This window comes from Bos taurus, chromosome 8 (assembly GCF_002263795.3).
Source record: "Bos taurus isolate L1 Dominette 01449 registration number 42190680 breed Hereford chromosome 8, ARS-UCD2.0, whole genome shotgun sequence".
In the NCBI taxonomy this organism is placed as follows: Eukaryota; Metazoa; Chordata; class Mammalia; order Artiodactyla; family Bovidae; genus Bos; species Bos taurus.
The window spans coordinates 110,465,019-110,490,686 of record NC_037335.1 but is presented as its reverse complement, the minus strand read 5'-3'; the positions used below and the strand labels follow the sequence as shown (position 1 = coordinate 110,490,686).

Below are 25,668 nucleotides of genomic sequence, written 5' to 3'. Positions count from 1 at the left end.
ACACACAAAAAGGGCAGTTTCAAGAAAGGCTTTATCAACCGTTGAATCCTAACCCAGCCATGGACATTTTAAGCATAGTGTTTATTTTTTTCTGCTTGGGAAGAAGTTGGGAACAGGAGCAAACGTAAGTGAAGGGTCCCCTTTTCATTTACAATGTGTTTTGATTATAGTTTTATAGAGAGCAGAATTCAATCAATGCCACATGAAATTGACTTTCTAGTCGTGAGAAATCCAAGTGAATGTCTTTTCTCTGTTGTCTAATGTTATTTCCCTGCTTTTTAATATGAATACTTTGTGAGCTAGCATAAGTTGTATTCTAGTACTCTGTATTTTCCCAGACTATTGCCCATGCCCCGAGGAAGAGTAATTTACTGACTGATGTTTGGTTAAAAATTCCAGACAGAAGCATGATCCCTATTTTTACTTCTTATAGAGGACTCTATTAAGTGTTGCCCTGGTTGCAACTGATTAAAATAATTTCCATCTGCCTCTTTGAAATACCATCCTTAGAATGAAATCCTGCTTTTCAGGACACTGTCCTGGCTTTATCCTAGATGATAAAATTTTGAGAAGTAAAACACATATTGTTAAATGTAAGAAAATTTGCTAATTTGAGTTAAGTAAAAAACATTAAAAATTATGTTGTACTAAATAATTTTAACAGTTTCAGCAGATATGTTGTCTCAGCACCTAATGTATTCTATGTTGGAGCCTCTGAAAATGTAGTAATGTAAGTTCATGGATACACAAAATCATTTCCAGTGACCATTGCTGTTAAAAGTTATCCTGACAGAAGTTTTACACATTCTTCTGACCAAGTTAATTTATGTCCAGAAAGTAAATTTCAAAGCTCCGCAAGCCTAACTGTATGTTTTCTTCTTATAGTTTCTTTTTACATGCAAAATGTTTCTTTATAAAACCCATATGTAGATGGCACACTGATCCTTTTTACATATGTGGATAAAGATGTGGATACATCGCACTACTGAGATCACTAGTTAGTGAGATAAGTGCCATATGATTTTACATGCAAGTACGTGGGAAATGTTAAATAGAGAATCTGCTTCTGACTTGGGGGCAATGTAGAAAAATGTAAAAGTTGAATGAAGCAGATAAAGGTTATTAGGTGAAAAGATTTGGTGACATGAGTTGAAAACCAAATCAACCAACACATGTACTTGTTTTAAAATTACACAATAAATACTAAAAAGAGATAATTTAGATACTTGATTTAGATACTTATTTATTAGGAGGAAAACAAATGTTAATATATAGAGGCATAAAAATAGGTTTGACTTTATTTTAAATATTCAGAGAAGTTAATAGAGAACACTTTGAACATTTGTTTTCCTAAACTATATTTAACATTCTAATCCCATGGTATTCTAGAAAAATTATTTTTTTCCCTAACATATGTATCTATCATAGGCTTTTACTACTTTTTGTTTAGACTTGAATCAAGCAAATTTTCTTCCAAACAAATTTGCTAACGATGCTCAAAAAAAAATGTCAAAATTCTATTTCTATAAAATATACTGATCATATGCAGTGTACTTGAAGAGGGCTACTTACTAATTATATAATGACCAATGGACATGAAAATCATCATGAAAAGAAAGATTTTGATTTTCAATAAAAGTCTAGGTATAACTAAATAAATATGAGATATTTTATTCACTTATACTACCATGTGATAAGTGATTTAGTCCATTCTCTACCTGATATCTGAATCCTCCCATTCTTCCACTCATCCATTGCTGATTAACTTTTGAACTTCTTAATGTTTCTTAATGACTTTTGGTTATCTTGTCTATTAAAAATTGAATTCTTTAGTGATTGTCATTTTTAATAGACATTTACCCTGGATCAACTTTTTAAAAGTGATTGTTTCAAATTAAATTTGATAAGAAACTAAAATATAGAGGTGTTTGTGGAAAAATACATTTACTGTTTAATTTTATAAAATTTTTATATGCCACATATAGATAACAACTCATTTTCATATATACCTAAAAGACATATGTTTTTATTATCTTAATATATTTATATTTATATAAGTTAGTTAATAACATATTATTAATATAATCATAATAAATTATATTATCTTAATATCTCAATTATATAATATTCATCCATTAATTTTTTAACAGATACAACCAAAAGAGTTATCTGGAGGACCAAATGCAATTTCACATGTATATTTAGAAGCTTTATCTGCTCATTTTTCAAAAGCAGCAAAAATTCCACTACACTATGACAATGGATTTCTCGTCATTCAGACAGACAAATCTATTTACAATTCAAATCAGTCAGGTATAATAAAAAAAGAATTATAATTTCTTGGAGGAAAGTGAGATGGTTAATGGTTAATACCTGATTAATGGTATTAGGACAAGTGGTTTATTTTGTGGTGAAAAAATGGAGTTAATTTCCAAATTACACCATACACAAAAGTAAAGATCTGACAAACTAAAGGTTAAATTATAAAACAAAGAATCAGCAAAATATGAGTATAATTTAGAGGTAGAAAGACCTTTGTTAGAATGATGCCAAGACTCCTTTCAAAATAGTTTTTTAAAAAAACAAAGTGATGTATTATAGAACTTAATACAGAGGCTGGATTTTAACTTTAAAAAATCTAATTTTTAATTCTCAATATCATCTTCCTCTATAAAAATATTTCAATTTCATACTAACATTGAAAATTGTGAACTATATTGCAAAGTTCACCTAGCTATGTCTGCCTCCTTGTTTCCAGTTCGAAATGGTTTCAGTCTTCTTTCGGGAAATTTCGTCTACAAGTTATCTCAAGTGTGGGAAGAAAGGTCGATCTAATGGGGATGTACTGAATGCAGCTGCCCTTTATGAATGACCATTGAAGATGGTGTTAATTAGATAAACATAATAAGATAAGACGGAGATCAGTTCAGTTCAGTCTCTCAGTTGTGTCCGACTCTTTGCTATCCCATGGACTACAGCATGCCAGGCTTCCCTGTCCATCACCAACTCCCAGAGCTTACTCAAACTCATGTCCATCGAGTTGGTGATGCCATCCAACTATCTCATCCTCTGTCATCCCCTTCTCCTCCTGCCTTCAATCTTTCCCAGCATTAGGGTCTTTTCCAATAAGTCAGTTCTTCTCATCAGGAGGCCAAAGTATTGGAGCTTCAGCTTCAGCATCAGTCCTTCCAAAGAATATTCAGGACTAATTTCCTTTAGGATTGACTGGTTTGATCTCCTTGCAGTCCAAGGGACTCTCAAGAGTCTTCTCCAACACCATAGTTCAAAAGCATCAATTCTTCAGTGCTCAGCTTTCTTTATGGTCCAACTCTCACATCCACACATGACTACTGGAAAAACTATAGTTCTGACTAGACGGACCCAAGATGGAGATCACCGACATAATTTTGGCATCAGGTCCCTGCCAATACACAATTAACCTGGCTTTAGACTGTCAGAACTATTTCTTAGACACATGATCAGAAGTGTCTGTATCTAAAGAAAAGCTTCCATCCTTCTATCCACGTGTGTGCATGCTCAGTCACTCAGTTGTGTCTGACTCTTTGCAACCTCATGGATTGTAGCCCGCCAGCCTCCTCTTGTCCATGGAATTTTTCAAGCAAGAGTACTGGAGTGGGTTGCCATTTCCTCCTCCAGGGAATCTTCCCGAACCAGGGATCAAACCTGAGTCTCCTGCATCTCCTGCTTTGGCAGGTAGATTCTTTACCATTTAAGCCACCTGGGAAGCTCCCCAAACTTTGTTTTCCTCCCTCTTCTTAGATTTTGGCATGGGATGGGGTTGGCCTTGTTCAAATTTGATGCCTGCAGTAGCCTTCCCTGAATGTGTAGGCCTACTTTGTCGTTGTTTAGTCGGTAAGTTGTGTCTAACTCTTTGGCGCCCACATGCATATAGCCCAGCAGGCTCCTCTGTCCATGGGGTTTCCCAGGCAAGCACACTGGAGTGGGTTACCATTTCATTCTCTAGGGGACCTTCCTGACCCAAGGAGTGAACCCGCATCTTCTGCATTGCAGGATTCTTTACCGCTGAGCCACTGGGGAAGGCCTCCATGTACTCCAGTACTTAAACATGCAGATTTTGTATTAGAGAATGCTTCACTAGGTTCTGTCAACACAACTTACTGCTTATGTTCTTTCTCCTCTACTCTATAGTTAATTCAGACACCAGTGAGCTGCAGTCTTTCTTATCTACCAGTGGTTAAAAATACAAAAGCTTGTATAAAACTACTTTTTAATAAATTTAATAATATTTTAAATGCAAAAAAGAGAAATATTTAAAGGAACCCCATCCAGGAAATTTTTGGTGAAAAAAATAATTTTTTCCACTTTGCAGTTCATGCACAACATCCTGATTCATCTTTCCCTTGGAACTTGGATTTAATGTTTTTCACTTTCTTAACTTTACTTTCAATTTCATGGCCCTCATATTGTAGGATTATTAATAATGTTGTCAGCTTGTGAGTTGAACAGAGTTTCTAATAATGAGCATTTTTTTCTTACAGTAAACATTAGAGTTTATTCATTGGATGAAAACCTAAAACCATTGCAAAAAGAAATTACCTTAACTTTTATAGTAAGTATGCCACTAATTTACATAAAAATTTAACTATGGCATTTTCGTTATATGAATAGCTTTCATTATTATAATACCAGTAAAATATGGCATTAAATTATCCATTATTGAATAGAAGCAAGTATATATTTAGCATCTATTGTGGGTACAATTGGTAATTTTACACTTCCATTATCCTGACTGACTTTTTGTGTGTAAATTTAATGTCAGTTGCGATACGTTTTGATGGCCCCGTTAAAGAACGCCTTTTGGTGGTGGTCTTTACGCTCTTAAGTGAGTCATATTAGTTCATACCCTCTTGCTGTTTGTGAAGCGTGGACAGATGTGCCGAGGGTTGTAGCAGTACAATTGTGGTACCAGTGAGAAGTGCACGGTGCGCCTTTTATCATCACGACAACCTTATAGTGTCAATATAACCATCTCCTGTTTCTAGACGAGAAGACTGAGGCTTAGAGAAATTAAGTAGCCACTCAGGTTATACTCATCATTATTAGCTGAATCAGGCTTCAAATCCAGGTCTTTCTCCAGAGCTTCCACACTTAGCCTTTCTTGATTTATTTGGGGGATTATGGGATGTGTCCTTCATAAGCGTTTGAGTTCAGAAGGGCTAATAAGCACACGTACCACAGTAAGCCGAGTAGGGGATGATGTAGGACCAGTAGCAGATCAGCCCGAAGGAAGGAAGTGCCGGAGATGATTATTAGATTACTCTGGAGGGAATTATGAAAGGATGAGAGCAGGTCCTGAGCTTGGTCTTTAAGACCGAGAGAGGCCTTTAAACCACAGAGAGGGTTTGATAGAGAGACGTTGGACCACGTTTTGGGTCCATGTTAAAGGTGCAGAGGTCTGGAGCCAGGAAGAAGCAAGGTACAGAGATGACCATGGCAGTGAGTGGACTGGCGGCTGCCAGGCCTGGAAACTCCCAGGAGAATCAGTGGCGGCTTTGGTGGATTATTTTACACAGTGGAAGTTCTTGGAGGGGACAGCAGGTTCAGATGAACTTGTCATAGAGGTAAATGGCCCCACGGAACCCATCGTTCCCTTGTTAGAATTCCCCACAGAGAGAAGACATTGAACAGGTCAGAGGCCACTGCTGTGGCATTGTCCAAGGTGATCTTGAAGACAAAGGGAGCCCAGGAAGTCTTTCGGGCATGGCATGACATCGTGTAAATAGTGTTTGAAAATTATCCTGGAGGTCCTGTTCAAGAAGAAGCATGGTGGAGAAGAACCTCACTGGGAGTTTATTTAACATATTCTAAATATCTACTGTGCTTCTTTTGTCTGTTGAAAATGTGCCTTTCTGCCTTAGACACTAATCTTTGTTAACAAACCTGACCAGTTGACAGCCATCGCCTCAAATCCACATAAACACCATATGGGCTCAGTTTCAACAAAGTTTCATAGAGCTTAATGAATATTTCTATAAGAACTACCAATTACATATTATGCTCAATGTGTGACCTCTGTACTTAAAGATAGTTTTTAAAAATGAAACTTTTTTTCTTTTAATTCAAAGGATCCAGAAGGGTCAGAAGTTGCTGAGACAACAAAAAAAATTCTACTGGAATTATGAGTTTTCCTGGCTTCAAGATTCCATCTAATCCTAAGTATTTTAAATGATTTGTTGGTACAGTTGTTTCTCTTAAAAGCAGTGAAGGTAACTGGGTTATTGAACAGTCTGATGGAGCCATCAGCATGTGACTGAAAGATGCTGATGTTCCTTGGCTAATCTGAACATGCCAGTGAATGTCCTTCCTACCTAATGGAGGGTGGCACCTGCTGGGACTCTTCCACACTGAGATGGGGGTACTGATGCAACAACCGCCAGCTCTAAGCACCATGCTAGACTGTTCATTCAATTTAGTGGGCACCTTCCACAGCAAAGTCCAGGGACTAGACACTGGCAGATTGACCATACTCCTAAAATGTTGAGCATGAATACAAAAGAGGAAAAAACGTGCAAATGGAAGATGTCTGCTAGCAGTGTTTAATATTACATAGATGCTTTGGAATTTTCTCTGACATTTATTCTTAAAACTTGGAAGATATTCTGAGGCGTGATTTGAGGCTTCTACATTGCGTAATGCCTTGAAAATGTAACACTTCAAAGCAGTGAGGGAAGGGACATTTATGGTTCTCCTGTTATGTGCGGAGCACTTTGCTAAGTCCTATATCATTCCTATTCTCAATATAAGGAAATTTAGGCTCAGAGAAATGTATAAGCTTGTTCAACCACACAGCCTTTGATGGTGGAGCTGAAATGGAAACCCAGATTTCACTAATGACCAGATTCATCCTTACTCTTTCCTTCTATAATATAATGCTGCAGCTCAAAAACTGGCCTTAAATTGTAAAATTTCCAAAGCTATATACTTTTATTATTTTGACACGTTTAACCTGACTAAATGGTCCTAGAAATGATGTCTCGATTTTCTAGTATACTATATAATATATCTATTAGTATGATTAAACTTTAAGATTGCTTCATTAACTGTGTAATCAATGCCACTAAGTGAAAAATATTTTCTAGCTCAATATGTATATATTGTATCCTAGAAAATGAACTAATAACGTAAATTTCAGTATGTATACAACTTTTCTTAAAATAACTTTTTGTTTATGATTTTAAAACATTTTTCAAATATGGTATATTAATTAGATGGAGTGTGGCCAAGAACTTTGGAACTGAAATGACCAAGTTTAAATCCCAGCTCTACCACCTTTTAGCTGTGTGTTCCTGGGCAAGCTATTTTACCTCTCTGGGCCTCATTTTTCTGATAACAAAGTGGAGATAATAATACAAGCTACTCTCTAGTATTTTGGTTAGGATGCAATGTGTCAACATATGTAAAGCACATACCAGTGCCTATATGAATATTAGCTACAATCACTGGGTGAATTACAGATATGTTATTTGATGATATCTAAAATTTTAAATGTGTCACTTTCACAGGTATGGCTTATGGACAATTAAAGCTAAATACAAAGAGGACTTTACAACAACAGGAACTGCGTATTTTGAGATTAAAAATCGTGGTAATCTCTCATAAATTACTGAGATTTCCAATGTATGTTTTCACTAAACCATTCTCAATAACTTTGTTGACCAAAAACTCGTTAAGAAATAAAGGGCTGAGGGGTGGGGACAGGGGTGGCCTGGGAGTCAGAAGGCCACAGGCCCGGGACTCATGGCCCGGCTCACCTCAGTTCAGTCACTCGACTCTCTGGACCCTAGTTTCTTATCATCGTTCTGCAAAGGTCAAGTCCTATAAGAAGGTAGGATCAGATACTGTTCTTGCAAGATCCATAGTTCTTTGACTCTCTTAAGGATGACCTACTCTGAGCTCGTCATCTAAAGATGAGTCCAGGTAAGAAGAATCAGACCCCGGAGAAACGGGGAGACTGATCTAGGTTCTCACAGCCACTTTGTACGGTTGAGAATGAGAATGCAGAATGCCTCCTCTGAATCCCAAGCCAGTGCTCCCTCCTATCAGTCCTAAAAATTGATGATGTGTTTAGACAATTACAAAATATACTTTTTTTTTTTTTTTCAGCATCATCTCAGCGCGTGCCCCCAGAGCCGGCCTAGAGCTCGAAATGCACGTCGGTGTCGACCCACGGAACAGAGATCGGGAAGAACTAGCTCCGAGACACCTCCGACCAGCCGCCCGCACTCACGCCCAAAATGGCGCCGCTATAGCCGCAGTCGGAGGGCAAAATATACTTATTTTGGAACTATCTGTATTAATTTTACTAGCAGTTTTCTTATATTTCCTTCTGTTCACTTCTCAGAGGCATTTACTGGAATGTTAACATGTATGCTCTTACGTAAATTTGTTAAAGCTATTTAAACGATGATTTCCACCCATCAGATTGAGCGAGGCAGAGAGGTGTTTATAATGAAGAAAGGGCTGCTGCTGCTGCTGCTGCTAAGTCACTTCAGTCGTGTCCAACTCTGTGCAACCCCATAGACGGCAGCCCACCAGGCTCCCCTGTCCCTGGGATTCTCCAGGCAAGAACACTGGAGTGGGTTGCCATTTCCTTCTCCAATGCATGAAAGTGAAAAGTGAAAGTGAAGTCACTCAGTCGTGTCCGACTCTTCGTGACCACATGCACTGCCAAGGTCCAGCCCTGGCTGATCCAGGGAGTTCGAAGGGGAGACGGCTTTGGCGATCAGGATACGATAGCTTTAATTAAATATTAATTAGAGATATAAAGACTAATAGAACGAGGATAGCTCAGCAGGAAAATTCAGTGGAGAAAAGAGGCTGAGTAGCTTGGTTTACGCGGGAAACCAATAATACTTCAAGACAAGAAGCTTGCACCACTTAGGTAGGCCACAGGCGTCCTTCTGTTCTCCTGAAGGAGAGACACTGAGGCCTCTCCAGTCGGATCTTAGAAGCCCAGGCAAAATTAGTAAGCTTGGCAGGCTCCGTGCTCCAGATGGAAACTCAGCCAGAGTTTGAGAGAGAGAACGACATGGGGACACCAGTCTTTTGAGGAACTGATCCCATTTTTTATTTTTCCAGAGTCTGTTTTTATACACTGAGATGTTATACAAAAGTCATGTGGAGACAGCAGTCCTGACTTTTATCAAAGTCAGGTGCTTCATACAAATGTATACAGAGGTCTTAGGGGTGTTACATTATTTTCTGGCCAGGGGGGACTGCTGACAATTTATGACCCTCTCCTTGTGACAGCGGTCAGTCAACCAGAACACTTATTTCTCCAGGGGTGATTATTTTTGAAACAGACGCCACCTTCTGAAGGTACCAGATAAAGTTCCATTCCTATAGGGTGAGGGTGTAGTGGGTTTTAATTAAGGAAAGAATTTGCTTAGCCTAAGGTCTAACATAATTAATATCAAAGGTTAATACTTATTTCTTCTATATATTCACTAATGTGTATAAGGGCAGGGGATGTGGAGACTTAGCAGTAAACATTGGCTCAACAAATGAAAAACCCTTCACCAATACAATTTCTAATCAGCCCACTATACTTATACTAATAGTTTTCTAACTTCTCTAAGGAACCTGTTTTTAGAAGGTTTAAAGTATCTCGTGCCTCTCACGGTTGGGAGGCTTTGAGCAATCACATGTGACCGGACAAGCCTGTCAGGCAGGCTAGAGACCCTTCAGAGGAGTTTGTAGGTTGAAACACTCCTATCACACCCAGGAATTATTATTAACTGGAGCTCTAAGTTAACTCCTTCTCCGAAAGAGGTGGTGGGGGACAGCCCCCCATATAGTCAGAGGTGTAGGGGAGAGCACAAAGTAGTAAAGTAGGCAGGCTCTGGTTATGGGGGTAGATGCTCGAGGATTTCCAGGGGGACTCCTGAGGCTCGATCCCGCCTTTGCGTATGTCGAGCCTCCTTCCTCATGACCTTTGCCACGGGTGGAGGTCCTCACGCTGGCCCCCCGGCAATGGACTGCAGCCTACCAGGCTCCTCCGCCCATGGAATTTTCCAGGCAAGAGTACTGGAGTGGGGTGCCATTGCCTTCTCCGGAAGAAAGGGCAAGCATATGTACAAATCTGAAATATTTAACATGCTAAAACCACAGCAACAGAATGCACTCTGAACCAATTAAACTCAACTTTGGAGTTGTTTAATAGCACTCTTGGACGCGGCTCGTAGTTACCAAGTCCTTGCTCTGTTTTTCGCCAGTGTGCCAGAGGGCACTTTTCTCTGACACAGAAAGGGCAGCTGGAAGAGTGAGACACTCACACTACCCTTGAACAGTCAGCCCCTCACCACCTGCCCTGGTCACCCTTGAGCCAAGGCTCCTTTCTCTCTGAAGGGCAACCTTCTCCCCTTGGGTAATCAGCCTGCAGAGCAGTGCATGATAAACAGGACTGTGAAACACAGAATCACTTCCAGGACTGGCATAAGGAAAACACATAGATCTGTAAGCGGTCAGAAGTGTTATTTGTGAATTATAGTATCAAAGAGTTGGAAAGTCTAAAACTTCCCTTTGTTCTAATTCATTTTTGTGAAAAAGTCATTTTCTACAGTTAATAACTAAAAGATGTCTCTCTGATATGCGATTTATGCTCATACTTTGGACACTGAATGGAAGAGAATTGCTAAACACAAGATGCAATTTAAAAAATATCTGTCAGACATTATTAATATGTGAAAGGCTTTATGAAGATAAACAAGATCAAGACATCCTTGTGCAGCTCATAATTTGATAGTAACACACATGCTTTAGTAAGGACATGACTGCTGGAGCAGAGAGATGAGCTTGACCCCTTAGGGAAGGATGAAGAGACCTCCTGGGGTACTGATGACCCTCATGATGAGGAGGGAAATATCTGTTACTGATGTTGCTCTAGCTTATTGTGCTAAAGTTTCTTGTTTGAAATACAGTTATAAATATAGTTTAAACTGTATGATTTTTTTTTGCTTAGGTTTACATTCAGTGAAACCACACTTCTTTATCTTAGTAGAACTAGAGAATTTCCTCATTAGCCATAAAACCTTTGAGGACTTCAAGATTACTATAAAAGCTAGGTAAGAAAATTATTATTTTCAGATTCATTTAGCCTCTGAATGGCAAGCAGTTTCCATTCAAGAGTTAAAAAAATTACTTATAGTGCTTTCCTGGGGTCTTGTGTTGAGAAAGCCTCTGAGGTTCAATGTCAAAAATACTGTGGTTAATAATATCTGCCATAGCTGTGGGAAGTGGGTTCAAGGAGATTTGCCTGAAGGGTATTTGCTGATTCCAGTCTTACTGTTGTTTAACAATCTTACAAGCAAAGAATCCTAAAGATTGAAATATCATGGTGGCTGTTCAGGTGACTGTAACTGTTTAAGTATTAAAAATATGATATGAAAATATTCACTTATTTGTTAATATTAATTGATCATACAACTTAATTAAGAAAAGTGGTTATGGAATTGATTGAACAGGCCCAGAAATCACACTTGGCAGACAAATTCATGGGAGCACTGGCTTGCCTGTTTAATATTTAAATAAGGAAAGTTAATGTTTTTCTTTGACTCAAAGGAAAAATATGAGGCTAAATTAAAAATAACAGCTCCAGTACACATTAGGAAGATGATGGCACCCCTTTTGCTAAAAGTATCACTCAGGAGACACATCTGCTGTGGTGTGGAAGAAGTGTGGACTCTCACAAATAGGAGACCCGGGTTCTAGTTCATTCTCCACTAACTCGCCATGAACTTAAAAACTGTGGGAAGTTTGAGTAAGCTCTTTTTATACCTCTGGGATTCAATTTCCTCATTTGTCATAGGAATAAAAATACATCTATATCTCATTGCAATAATCGATTTATCAAAAAAGGGGGTAATTCTTTTAAAACAGGTATTCTTACAATAAGAATGTAACTGAAGCTAAAGTTTCTGTTTCTTTGGGATAAGAGAAAATTTAAATGACAGCAGAAAGGAAATAATGCTTGAAGCAACACAGAAAACAAAGATAAGGAAGAAATCGAGTTACCTTCATAGGAACGGAGAATTGGGGGTCAGTTCATCACAATGTAGAGATTAAAAGTGAGCTTTCACCCCCAAGAGTTCACAGCGCCAAACAGAACATAACAAAACCACTAATGCTTGGGACTTTGGGAAGTTCTGTTAACGAAAGCAGAAAAATTGCAGTGATGTTTGTCTTCCATTTTGAGGCTTGAGTTTGCTAAAACCTACTCCCAGAGGCAGTTTTCTCCCTTTATAGATATGGTATCCTGGACCTGAGGTGAGCTTCCATCAGATAGAGATTGCAAATTATAGTCTCAGTTTCTGAACAGGATGAGACATGGTTTTGAGTCAGAGATTTTCAGCCTCACCCAGGGTTATTTCTCCATGACAGGAGGCTTCAAGCTTAAAAGAAATGACCTAAATATTAGTCAGTTAAAAATATATGCCATGGATGTTGGTGTATGGCAGGAACCAAAGCAATATTTTGTAAAGCAATTATCCTTCAGCTAAAAATAAATAACTTTTAGAATATGTATGCCATACAATCAAGCTTATGCTTTGTATTACCCCTAGCTGTAACTATAACGTCATTGTTAAGTGAAGATTTTGCAGGCTGATGAAAGCCAATTTGTTAGTCCCTGCTGCTGCTGCTGCTGCTGCTGCTGCTGCTGCTGCTAAGTTGCTTCAATCATGTCTGACTCTGTGCGGCCCCATAGACGGCCTCCTACCAGGCTCCTCTGTCCCTAGGATTCTCCAGGCAAGAACACTGGAGTGGGTTTGTTAATCCCTTGCAGTGAATTATTCTCTAATACTGTATCTTCTACATTTTTGTCCTCCCTTCAAAAACAGTGGATTGATGGAGTTGCACAAATCATTTTTAACACCTCAGAAGTAATTGAAAAACTGTCATATGAAAGTCTAAAAGATTTAAATAACAAGTATCTTAATATTTTTGTGGAAGTCCAAGAAAGTACAGGTGAGTTCCAAACTGATCTATAAATTCTTTTCTCACATTTCTTTCTTTTTCCAAAGTTCAGATAGAAATCTGAAACTTATTATTGGTGCAATGTTGGGCAAATACAGTTACCAGATATGCTCTACCATCCGTCAGCTCTGTGCAGGGGAAGTGCTCATGAACGACATCTTTCTGCAGTGATGACCCCTACTCCCATATGTAAAGGAGAGCCTTTTAAGTCATTGAAAAGAACAGGTAATGCTGGGACCAGACAGTTTTGCTTGCAACAAACAAATGACATATTACAATTATTCACATATGAAAGCATTCCTGAGTCACTTGAGTGTTTGCTTACATATTATTAAATATTTAACATATATTTTCTACCACACTACCTGGTACATTTTTGAATGTTGCCTTGGAGATGATAACCAACTATTTCACAAGTGAGTGTCTCTTCTCACAGGATTATTGACATTCTGCTCCGTTACTTGAAAAAAACGGAGGGATGAGGGATGAATGATCTGATAAACAGTCTGGAGCAGGATTTGCTGTGTTTAGCCGCTTAGTTGTGTCCGACTCTTTGCAACATCATGGACCGAAGCACACCAGGCTCCTTTGTCCATGGGGATTCTCCAGGCAAGAATACTGGAGTGGGTTGCCATGCCCTCCTCCAGGGGATCTTCCCAACCCATGGATCAAACCCAGGTCTCCTGAATTGCAGGCAGATTCTTTACCAGCTGAGCTACCAAGGGAAGCCCAAGAATCCTGTAATGGGTAGCCTATCCCTTCTCCAGAAGATCTTCCCAATGCAGGAATTGAACTGGGGTCTCCTGCATTGCAGGTGGATTCTTTACCAGCTGAGCCACAAGGGAAGCCCCTGCAGCAGGATACTGTAGTTGAAATTGAGGAATGAGCATCTCACCAACCTCATGCAAATTTAATTTTACTGGTTCATGGAATGGCCAGATTCTTTCAGGGTAACCATGGCAATAATCCGAACTTAGATTCACAATTGCACGTGAAATGACCAAGGGTTTGATGAATGGCATCTCCTTATCCAAATTAAGAAATAGAAAATGAGAGTGGGCTCCTGTGCAGATTAATGGACTACATTGTGCTTGTCAAACTCTCAGATTGATCAACCTATTGTTCCATTAGGTAGACTCTTCCAAGAAACCAAACTAACTGATGTCAAATATGTCCTCTCTCCTTACACACTGGATCTGGTTGCTACTTCACTTTTCCTGAAACCTGGGATTCCATATTCCATAAAGGTTGCTGCTGCTGCTGCTGCTGCTGCTAAGTCGCTTCAGTCGTGTCTGACTCTGTGCGACCCCATAGACGGCAGCCCACCAGGCTCTCCCGTCCCTGGGATTCTCCAAGCAAGGACACTGGAGTGGGTTATCATTTCCTTCTCCAGTGCATGAAAGTGAAAAGTGAAAGTGAAGTCACTCAGTCGTGTCCAACTCTTAGCGACCCCATGGACTGCAGCCTACCAGGCTCCTCTGTCCATGGGATTTTCCAGGCAAGAGTACTTCCATAAAGGTTCAGTTCAGTTCAGTTCAGTCGCTCAGTCGTGTCCGACTCTTTGCGACCCCGTGAATCGCAGCACACCAGGCCTCCCTGTCCATCACCAACTCCCAGAGTTCACTCAAACTCACGTCCATCAGGTTGGTGATGCAATCCAGCCATCTTATCCTCTGTCGTCCCCTTCTCCTCCTGCCCCCAATCCTTCCCAGCATCAGAGTCTTTTCCAATCAGTCAACTCTTCGCATGAGGTCACCAAAGTACTGGAGTTTCAGCTTTAGCATCATTCCTTCCAAAGAACACTCAGGGCTGATCTCCTTTAGAATGGACTGGTTGGATCTCCTTGCAGTCCAAGGGACTCTCAAGAGTCTTCTCCAACACCACAGTTCACAAGCATCAAATCTTCAGCGCTCAGCCTTCTTCACAGTCCAACTCTCACATCCATACATGACCACTGGAAAAACCATAGCCTTGACTAGACGGACCTTTGTTGGCAAAGTAATGTCTCTGCTTTTCAATATGCTATCTAGGTTAGATGATTATAAAATCTATTACGTTGGACAGACCGTAGGGGTGTTCACCGTTGGGGTGAGGAATAGTACAAGCCAATCACCACGTCTGTGATGAAAAACAGCAGTCTACACATGGTAATCATTTCACCCAATCAGTGGCGTGACTGAGCACGCAGGTGTGCACGCACGTGCTCACACGCATGCACGCACGCACACACGCAGCTTACATACAAGCACATAGCACAGTGTCAGGTTCTTATTAAAAAAGCAATATCTATACATTGAATTGAATGTAATTCATATTATATATCCCTGAAGTGGTTAAAGTACCAACTTAAGAGATCCACATTTGACTACTGAACTAAATTCTGCCAACGTTTTGCTTGGGGCTTAGTCTAGGTTTTCCTTTTGTAAAAGGTTCAACATTTACTACTGAAATGAATTTGGCCCAATAGGTCTAGGTGAGGGATGTGTTCGCCCATTTCATCGGAGGGATTACAGTAACCTTGAAAGCAAGAACAGTGGATAAAACTCAGAAGAAGACAGATCTGGTTCCAAGAAAAAGTACAACAAATTATATTGATGGAGTAGCTTCGTTTATGGTTAATATTCCCTCTGATGTGACAGCTCTGGAGTTTCACGTGAGCCGAGTTCTCATTTGTTGCATTTTCTAACAGCCCTTCAGTCTGTGTGGGAGCTAGAATACAGGAAAGATGAGGGAAATTTTATATGTAAGTCTAGTCAATTTCTCTGAAACTTTTGACTTACGGGCACAAGAAATATAACTTAATGTACTGAGTATCACGTAAAGGGTATGAGTTTGTCAATTTTATATTTTAGAAATAACTTTTTTCTTCTTATGCTAAATAGTGCTATTCAGATCTGGACAATTTAGGGTAAGAATTGCCAGTGGAATACAAGCACACAAATAGAGACTTCTTTCATCCATTATTTCCAGCTATTATCGTTTCTCCCTCAAGTCCCATGCTAACTCTACTAAAGAATAGCCTACATTCTCTTTCAGGGGGCACTGCGTATAACCTGGTGTGGGCCCTTGGACTCCACATTTCCTTGCTTTTTTTGTTTTGTTTTGTTCTTTATAGTCTCCATTTTGAAGCCATAATCCCTAACTTGCCCTCTAAATGAGGGTGATCCTCAGGGTTCTACTCGACTCTCTTCTCTTCCTACATGAGATTTTTCTCTATGGTTCCCATAGCTTATTCTGAAGACTCATCCTGAACACTCAAGATTCTTATAGAACTGTCTCTTCATATCTTTTTCTTGCTCTTCTGAAGAAGCATAAACATTGCTTTGTCCAAAATTGAGTACTGCCTGCCAGCCTTAAGCCTGGGCCTCCTCCTCCTGCCTGTTGTAGTGAATGGCCCCACAGCCAGCCAGTTCGTCACCCTCCTCCCAGCCACTGTCCTCACTGTGCAAGGGCATGGAGTGATTTCTCCAACACAAATCTCATCTCAACTGACCCCTTGCTCCCCTCTCCAAACTCATTAGTCACCACTCTTTCTATCACCCTTCAATGCCGAGGACCAGCCCCGGCTGATCCAGGGTATTCGAAGGGGAGACGGCGTCGGCGACTATTTATTTATTTATCAAAGATATAAAGAGTAATAGAATGAGGATAGCTCAGTAGGAAAATTCAGTGGAGAAAAGAAGCTGAGTAGCTTGGTTTACGCGGGAGACCAATAAAACTTCAAGACAAGAAGTTTGCACCACTTACGTAGGCCGCAGGCGCCCTCTCGAATAGCGGAAGGTGCCTCACCCTAGACACCTTCTCGAGTGGGTCTTAGAAGCCCAGGCATAATTAGTAAGCGTGGTGGGTTCCGCGCTCCAGATGGAGACTCAGCTGGAAGTTAAAGGGAAGAATGACATGGGGAGACCAAGCGTTGGTGAGCAAGGCCCGTAGCTTTATTTTTAACAGGGGCTTTTATACTCTAAGTTACACATAGAGGATAATAGGGGATGCAAAGTCTGCAGTCTTTGATTCTTATCAAAAACCAGGGTTTCTTTCCTGCAAATTTATCGTATACAAATGGTTTAGGTGATTTACATCATCTTCTGGCCAGAAGGCCTACTAACATTTTATGACTCTTGACAAGGACTTATCAACAAAGACTTATTTTCTCTAAGAGTAATTATTTTAAGGTTTGGCGCCATCTTCCAAAGATAAAATTGCATTCCTATAGGGCGGATGTGTAATGGGTTTACAACAAAGGAAAGAATGTATTACCTTAAGGGTCTAAAGTTACTAACGCCAAGGCCACTACTTATTTTTTCTACATACCAACTATATTAATTAATACACATTCAAGGATACAATTCAGGGGATGTGAAAACTTGGCAACAAGCATTGGCTCATCAATGAAATCCTTTACTAGTTTATTCTGACAGTTTCTAACTCTCTGAGAGGCTCTAAAGCTATTTGAATATCTTAAACTTCCTGTGCCTCTCGAGGCTGGGAGACTGTAAACAATCGTATGCATAGCTGCAGGAGTCCGGGTAAACTTGTCAGGCGAGTTAGAGAGCCATCTGAGGGGTTTGGATTTAAACACTCCTAATTGCCCAGGAACTTTATTAATTGGAGCTGAAAGTTAACTCTCTGACAGAGAGAGCGAGATGGTGGTAGGGGACAGCCCTCAGTAAAGTCAGAGGTGAGAGCACAAAGCAATAAAGTAGGCAGACTCTGGTTTTTTTGGGGGTAGATGCTCGAGAATATCCGGGCGGACTCCTGAGGCTCGATCCCGCCTTTGCGTATGCCGAGCCTCCTTCCTCATGACCTTTGTCACGAGCGGAATGCCTCACCGGCTCCCGGCACTTCAAACCCCAGCTACACTGGACAATTTGCAGCTCCCTAATGCTCTGCTCAGAGAAGGCAATGGCACCCCACTCCAGTACTCTTGCTTGGAAAATCCCATGGACGGAGGAGCCTGGTAGGCTGCAGTCCACAGGGTCGCTAAGAGTCAGACACGACTGAGCGACTTCACTTTCACCTTTCACTTTCATGCATTGGAGAAGGAAATGGCAACCCACTCCGGTGTTCTTGCCTGGAGAATCCCAGGGATGGGCTGAGCCTGGCGGGCTGCCGTCTATGGGGTGGCACAGAGTCGGACACGACTGAAGCGACTTAGCAGCAGCAGCAGCAATGTTCTGCTGCCTCTTGCTACAAGGCCTTTTTACCCACCTTAGACTCTCCTTCCCAGTTTTTTGATTCTCTAACGCCTACATATTTGGGGGTCAGCTATTAAATCGTATCTTCCAAGGAGCCTTCTCTAACTACCCTCTGCTGATCAAGGGAGGTATTCTTACTCCATGAAAGTCTCATGGATTTCAAGTTTCTTGAGGGCAAGAGCTGTGTCTGTCTTGTTCATCTTTGTGTCCCCAGCATCTACCATAGTTCCTGACATACTATTCATTTCAGTTCAGTTCAGTCGCTCAGTCATGTCCGACTTTTTGCCACCCCATGAATCGCAGCACGCCAGGCCTCCCTGTCCATCACCAACTCCCGGAGTTCACTCAGACTCACGTCCATCGAGTTAGTGATGCCATCCAGCCATCTCATCCTCGGTTGTCCCCTTCTCCTCCTGCCCCCAATCCCTCCCAGCATCAGAGTATTTTCCAATGAGTCAACTCTTCACATGAGGTGGCCAAAGTATTGGAGTTTCAGCTTTAGCATCATTCCTTCCAAAGAACACCCAGGGCTGATCTCCTTCAGAATGGACTGGTTGGATCTCCTTGCAGTCCAAGGGACTCTCAAGAGTCTTCTCCAACACCACAGTTCAAAAGCATCAATTCTTCAGCGCTCAGCTTTCTTCACAGTCCAACTCTTGCATCCATACATGACCACAGGAAAAACCATAGCCTTGGCTACACGGACCTTTGTTATCAAAGTAATGTCTCTGCTTTTCAATATGCTATCTAGGTTGGTCATAACTTTCCTTCCAAGGAGTAAGCGTATTTTAACTTCATGGCTGCAGTCACCATCTGCAGTGATTTTGGAGCCCCCAAAAATAAAGTCTGACACTGTTTCCCCTGTTTCCCCATCTATTTCCCATGAAGTGATGGGACCAGATGCCATGATCTTCATTTTCTGAATGTTGAGCTTTAAGCCAACTTTTTCACTCCCCTCTTTCACTTTCATCAAGAGGCTTTTTAGTTCCTCTTCACTTTCTGCCATAAGGGTGGTGTCATCTGCATATCCGAGGTTATTGAAATTTCTCCTGGCAATCTTGATTTCAGCTTGTGCTTCTTCTAGCCCATCGTTTCTCATGATGTACTCTGCATATAAGTTAAATAAGCAGGGTGATAATATACAGCCTTGATGTCCTCCTTTTCCTATTTGGAACCAGTCTGTTGTTCCATGTCTAGTTCTAACTGTTGCTTCCTGACCTGCATACAGGTTTCTCAAGAGGCAGGTCAGATGGTCTGGTATTCCCATCTCTTTCAGAATTTTCCAGTTTATTGTGATCCACACAGTCAAAGGCTTTGGCATTGTCAATAAAGCAGAAATAGATGTTTTTCTGGAACTCTCTTGCTTTTTCCATGATCCAGCAGATGTTGGCAATTTCATCTCTGGTTCCTCTGCCTTTTGTAAAACCAGCTTGAACATCTGGAAGTTCATGGTTCACGTATTGCTGAAGCCTGGCTTTGAGAATTTTGAGCATTACTTTACTAGTATGTGAGATGAGTGAAACTGTGCAGTAGTTTGAGCATTCTTTGGCATTGCCTTTCTTTGGAATTGGAATGAAAACTGACCTTTTCCAGTCCTGTGGCCACTGCTGAGTTTTCCAAATTTGCTGGCATATTGAGTGAAGCACTTTCACAGCATCATCTTTCAGGATTTGAAATAGCTCAATTGGAATTCCATCACCTCCACTAGCTTTGTTCGTAGTGATGCTTTCTAAGGCCCACTTGACTTCACATTCCAGGATGTCTGGCTCTAGGTGAGTGATCACACCATTGTGATTATCTTGGTCGTGAAGATCTTTTTTGTACAGTTCTTCTATGTATTCTTGCCATCTCTTCTTAATATCTTCTGCTTCTGTTAGATCCATACCATTTCTGTCCTTTATCGAGCCCATCTTTGCATGAAATGTTCCCTTGGTATCTCTAATTTTCTTGAAGAGATCTCTAGTCTTTCCCATTCTGCTGTTCTCCTCTGTTTCTTTGCATTGATTGCTGAGGAAGGCTTTCTTATCTCTTCTTGCTATTCTTTGGAACTCTGCATTCAGATGCTTACATCTTTCCTTTTCTCCTTTGCTTTTCACTTCTCTTGTTTTCACAGCTATTTGTAAGGCCTCCTCAGACAGCCATTTTGCTTTTTTGCATTTCTTTTCCATGGAGATGGTCGTGTTCCCTGTCCTGTGTACAATGTCACGAACCTCTGTCCATAGTTCATCAGGCACTCTATCTATCAGATCTAGTCCCTTAAATCTATTTCTCACTTCCACTGTATAATCATAAGAGATTTGATTTAGGTCATACCTGAATAGTCTAATGGTTTTCCCCACTTTCTTCTACTATGAGGGAACATAAAGTATTGACTGGCTAAATGCATATTTCTCTTTCCAGACCTACACAAGAGCCGAGTGTCACAGTCTCCCTTTACTCTAACAGCATGAACTGTGTTTTCTTTGTTCTTTTGTTCATTAGTTGTCATATTACCTTCACTAGCAAATAATATCAAAATTTTCAGCTTCAGGAAAAACACAGATAGTTCCAATCTCTTGTTTGAGCTGGCGCAGAGTAACTCTTGTATTTATGAGTTCCCCACTACCCTGTACTTTGCCATCATGAACAGATGTTTACTCTCCTAGATTCTTCTCCCTGTCCCTTTCCTGCGAAGTAGGGAGATTATTCACCGCTATTTCCATTCACAACCAACATTGCTATTAACTTTTAAGAACAATTGCCACATTCCTACCCACATTTTCCCACTCCTCAAATTCCTAATTCCTACTAGCCTATGGCAGAAGGAAATGAGTCAGTAAGTTGGCATGTCATTTAAGAAAGAAGGTCAGCCCTAGGTCTAGGATCTTTTCTCTCTCTCTCTCTTTATATTGTTTATTTAATTTATTTATTTTGGCTATGTCGGGTCTAGTTGCAGTACGTGGAATCTTCATTGCATCATGCGAATCTTTTGTTGTGGAGATGGACTTTCTACTTGTGGTGTGTGGGCAGTGTGTGGGCTCCAGAGCATGTAGGCTTCAGTGGCTGGGGCACCTAGGCTCTCTAGTTGTGGCACGTAGACTCTGGAGCATGCGGGCTCACCTGGGCTCTCTAGTTGTGGCTCACAGACTTGAGCATGCGGGCTCAGTATCTGTAGCACGGGCTTGGTTACTCCACTGCATGTAGGATCTTAGTTCCCCAGTCAGGGATCAAATCGGCATCCCCTGCACTGCAAGGCAGATTTCTTAACCACTGGGCCATCAGGGAGGTCCCTGGGATCTTTCCTCTATTTTACTTCACTGGACTCTTCCACAGTTAGGCTAGACATTCACATTTAATTTTATTATTTTTTAAAATCAGTAGCCTTTCTGTAGTTACTTGATAACATAGCTTATCATGATTAAGGCAATGGAATGCTAATTTACCTTCTCATAAAATGTTTTCACAGAACCAGACCTGGCACTAAGTGAATGCTAGCTAGGTGCTAATGATTACCTCCACCGCCACTACGACCACCGTCATCATTACTAGCGATGCAAAGTAAAGTATCAGGTTTTACATTTTTTTGACACTATCTTCTTTAGGTTAGAAATGATGACCAGGCCTTCCAGGAGAATATCAGGCCAGCAGTGACTATCAAGCAGTAGCCTACTCATCACGCAGCCAAAGTTTCCTTTCGCTTAGCTGGACAGACAGGTACAAGAGTTTGCTTGTGGGAGAACATCTGAGCATAACGGTTACCCCTAAAAGTCCATACGTTGACAAGATTACACACTACAATTATGTGGTAAGTTCAGTATCTTACTCGCATCTAGTCCCCCACTTGCAACATTTTCTTTACTTATGGAAATAATCCTTTCAATATTCCTTACCCGACACACAGCACTTGTTGCTGTCGTTTAGTTGCTAAGTTGTGTCCGACTCTTTGTGACCCCATGGACTGTAGCCTTCCAGGCTCCTGTCTCCATGGGGTTTCCCAGGCAAGAATACTGGAGTGGATCGCTATTTCCTTCTCCAGGGGATCTTCCCGACCCAGGGATTGAACCCCCCTCTCCTGAATTGTCAGGTGGATTCTGTACTGCTGAGCCACCAGGGAAGCCCCAGCACAGGGCAGTATCCAGTGGATATTTAGCAAATGAATGGATGAACTTACATCATGCCTCAGAGTCCATAGAGCACATTCACAAACATCTTCTCCACAGAGTCTGATGACACCTTTTTGAGCTCAGCAGACAGTGAAACAGCCTGGAGAGGCTGAGTGACCTGCCATATTCACAGGTAGTTAGTGGTTTTAGGATTTCCTTCAAGATCTTCTGACTCCTAGACAGATGTTCCTTCCAGGACACAATGCTCAGGATTTGATCAGAGCCTGCGTTCAGTCCCCAGACTCATCAGTGACCTCAGCAATGTTTTATGGCCAAGCAGAGCATTACCGAGCATTGGACTGCTAAGCCTTGCCAACATTCCTCAAGAACACACCATGTTTACAAAGGGAAGAGTTTAAGTCCTATGCTCAAGGACAGATACAGTGATTCCAAGCACTTTTCATAGCTTTTCAAAATATACACTAGCAAGGATGGCAGCATGATATACTGGAAAAGGCGTGAGCTTTGAGTCAACAAGATCAAGGTTCCTGCCTCGATAAATCTGCGTTTAGAAGCGAACCTTTGAATACAAACAATTCCAAACTATCTTTCTTTCAGTAACTGATAACATCTTGTTTACTAAGCCGTTTGTTGGAATAAGCAATAACCTTATTGATTCTGAGAGAGGTACCTTTTAATCTAAGGGGACAGTTTACACCTGTGAGCTTCCATTTCTGTAACTACTAAGTGGGGTTAGTAAAGCCGCAATATACAGCTGTGAGGGTTGAATGTGTTCAAGAACGTGTGCCTGATGTATAGAAGATGCTTGATGAACATCAGTTCTCTTCCGTTTTATCACCTTCCTAGTTCATAGCTCAGCATTAGACCCAATCTGAGGCACATTTGTTGCTGTGTATTTTTAGATTTCCTCTAAGGGCAGAATTGTCGGAGAAGGCAATGGCACCCCACTCCAGTGTTCTTGCCTGGAGAATCCCAGGGACGGGGGAGCCTGGTGGGCTGCCGTCTGTGGGGTCGCACAGAGTCGGACACGACTGAAGCGACTTAGTAGCAGCAGCAGCAGCAAGGGCAGAATTGTACACTTTGGCACAGAGAGGAGACTCCCAGGTTCATCTTACCAACTTCTAAACCACGTGACTCAACACACAGTCCCTGCAGCCTGTGCGCTGGCCCACTGTCTTGTCACAGGGAAGCAGCAGAGCAGGAGTGTCGGGCCCACTCTGCCTAAATGCTGCAGAAACGTGAGGTGGCCAGCTCCAGGCGGGCCGCAGATACTCTCCCCAGTGGAGTTCCTCTTGAATGACTGTTTAATAATCTCACACTAAGATACTTTCTTTTTCAATTAATTTTAGATCTGCTGCTGCTGCTAATCTCTGCATAGAGTAGAGTCAAACAAACTTGGTTGGTTAGAGTCAACCCCTTTAGTTATCCTTATAGGTATACAAAGGGTAACTGTCCAGTTAAATTACTTGCTAATTACTTTGTATTAGATGAACACATATTTGGGAATAGCCTCAATGAAATGCTAAAATGCAGTTTTCTCTGGGAATAAATTAAAACATAATTCAATCTACATTCAGCAACAAACTTTCAGGTGCAACCAATCCCAAACTATCTTCCTTTCAGTAACTGATGACACCATCGTGTTTATTAAGCCATTCGTTGGAATAAGCAATAACCTTACTGACTTTGGGAGAGGGTACATTTTAAGCTAATGCATAAAACTAAAGTTTCTTGCTCACTCCAGGGAAGTTATATGACTGAAAATACTAGAGTTCTGGTGAGTCGAGTGTATTAATTAATTGGAAAAGTGATAAAGAGGGGAGCAGAAAATAGGGACCTGGTTTGGGAAACTACATGGTTACCCATGAAAGCTGCAGCCATGAATCTCTCTTTGCTCACCTGCCCTTTCCCCCTCCTATCCCCTGATGCTGCTACTGCTGCTAAGTCACTTCAGTCGTGTCTGACTCTGTGTGACCCCATAGACGGCAGCCCACCAGGCTCCCCCATCCCTGGGATTCTCCAGGCAAGAACACTGGAGTGGGTTGCCATTTCCTTCTCCAATGCATGAAAGTGAAAAGTGAAAGTGAAGTCACTCAGTCATGTCCCCTAATAACCCATAAAAACTTCTTTTGGGTGCCACAAATCATGGTCACAAATTTTGATGAGGAATCAACCCTTCTCATCAAAAATAATTCATTGAGTATCCTTATGCCCTCTGTGCTCCGCTCTATCCTGAGTGGAACAGTAAACTAGAGGGTGTCATCTGATTCAGAATCTAGAAACTAGGGCTGGTAAGGACCATGAGGGGTAGTCAGTATTTACTTATTCGTTCATTCATTCAACTGCTCAAAGGATATCTTATTAGTTAATGCGTTGCATAAAGCTCCAAGAAAGGAGAGTGTAAACGATTTTCTAGGAAGTTCCATATCAGTGTTATACGCCTAAAGGCTTAGCTGTTGAACAGCGTGTATCTGTAGATACATGAGGTGAAAACTAGGGAAATCAAGAAAGGCTGGGAAAACTGGAGAATTAGATTTTAATATTCAGTCAGTGAATGACTTGAACAGTATCCGTAAGTCAATTGTTTCCCGTAATAGCCACTGAATGTTGTTTTTGAGGGAGTGATTTTCTTTCTGAACAGATACTTCAGACTTTAGATAAAGATGAGCCTGGCTGTGGAATAGGTGGTGGCAGCAATAATGCTGAAGTGTGCTACTGAGCAGGACTCACTGTCCTCACCAATGGAGATGCAGATGGCGCCCAAGAAGATGGTAAGTAACAGTTCTCAGCCAGTTCACATGAATATGCTTTTTATAAAAACACACTACCTTTTCTGGACCCACATTGATTCTCCCTTTAAATCCTCACTGCTCCCACAGCATGATTTTTAAAACTAAGTCAAACTTTTAAAATTTTATTGTGGTAAGAACATTTAGCATGAACTTTTCCCAATAACAAATTAAGTGTACAAAGCATTATTTTTTCTTTTTAATTTACTTTTTTATTGACGGATAATTGCTTTATAGAATTTTGTTGTTTCCTGTCAAACCTCAGTATGAATCAGCCATAGGTATACATATATTCCCTCCCTTTTTGAACCTCCCTCCCATCTCCCACCACATCCCACCCCTCTGGATTGATACAGAGCCCCTGTTTGAGTTTCCTAATCCATACAGAAATTTCCCATTGGCTATCTATTTTGCATATGGTAACGTAAGTTTCCATGTTACTCTTTCCATGCATCTCACCCTCTCCTCCCCTCTCCCCATGTTCATAAGTCTATTCTCTATGTCTGTTTCTCTATTGCTGCCCTGTGAATAATTCTTCAGTACCATTTTTCTAGATTCTGTACATGT

The 25,668-nt window shown here is 41.0% G+C and overlaps 1 pseudogene; it reads left to right on the top strand.

Annotated features, from left to right (window-relative positions):
* Nucleotides 1–25,203, top strand: LOC101904862 (complement C5-like; annotated as a pseudogene).
* The last annotated feature ends 465 nt before the right edge of the window (nt 25,204–25,668 follow it).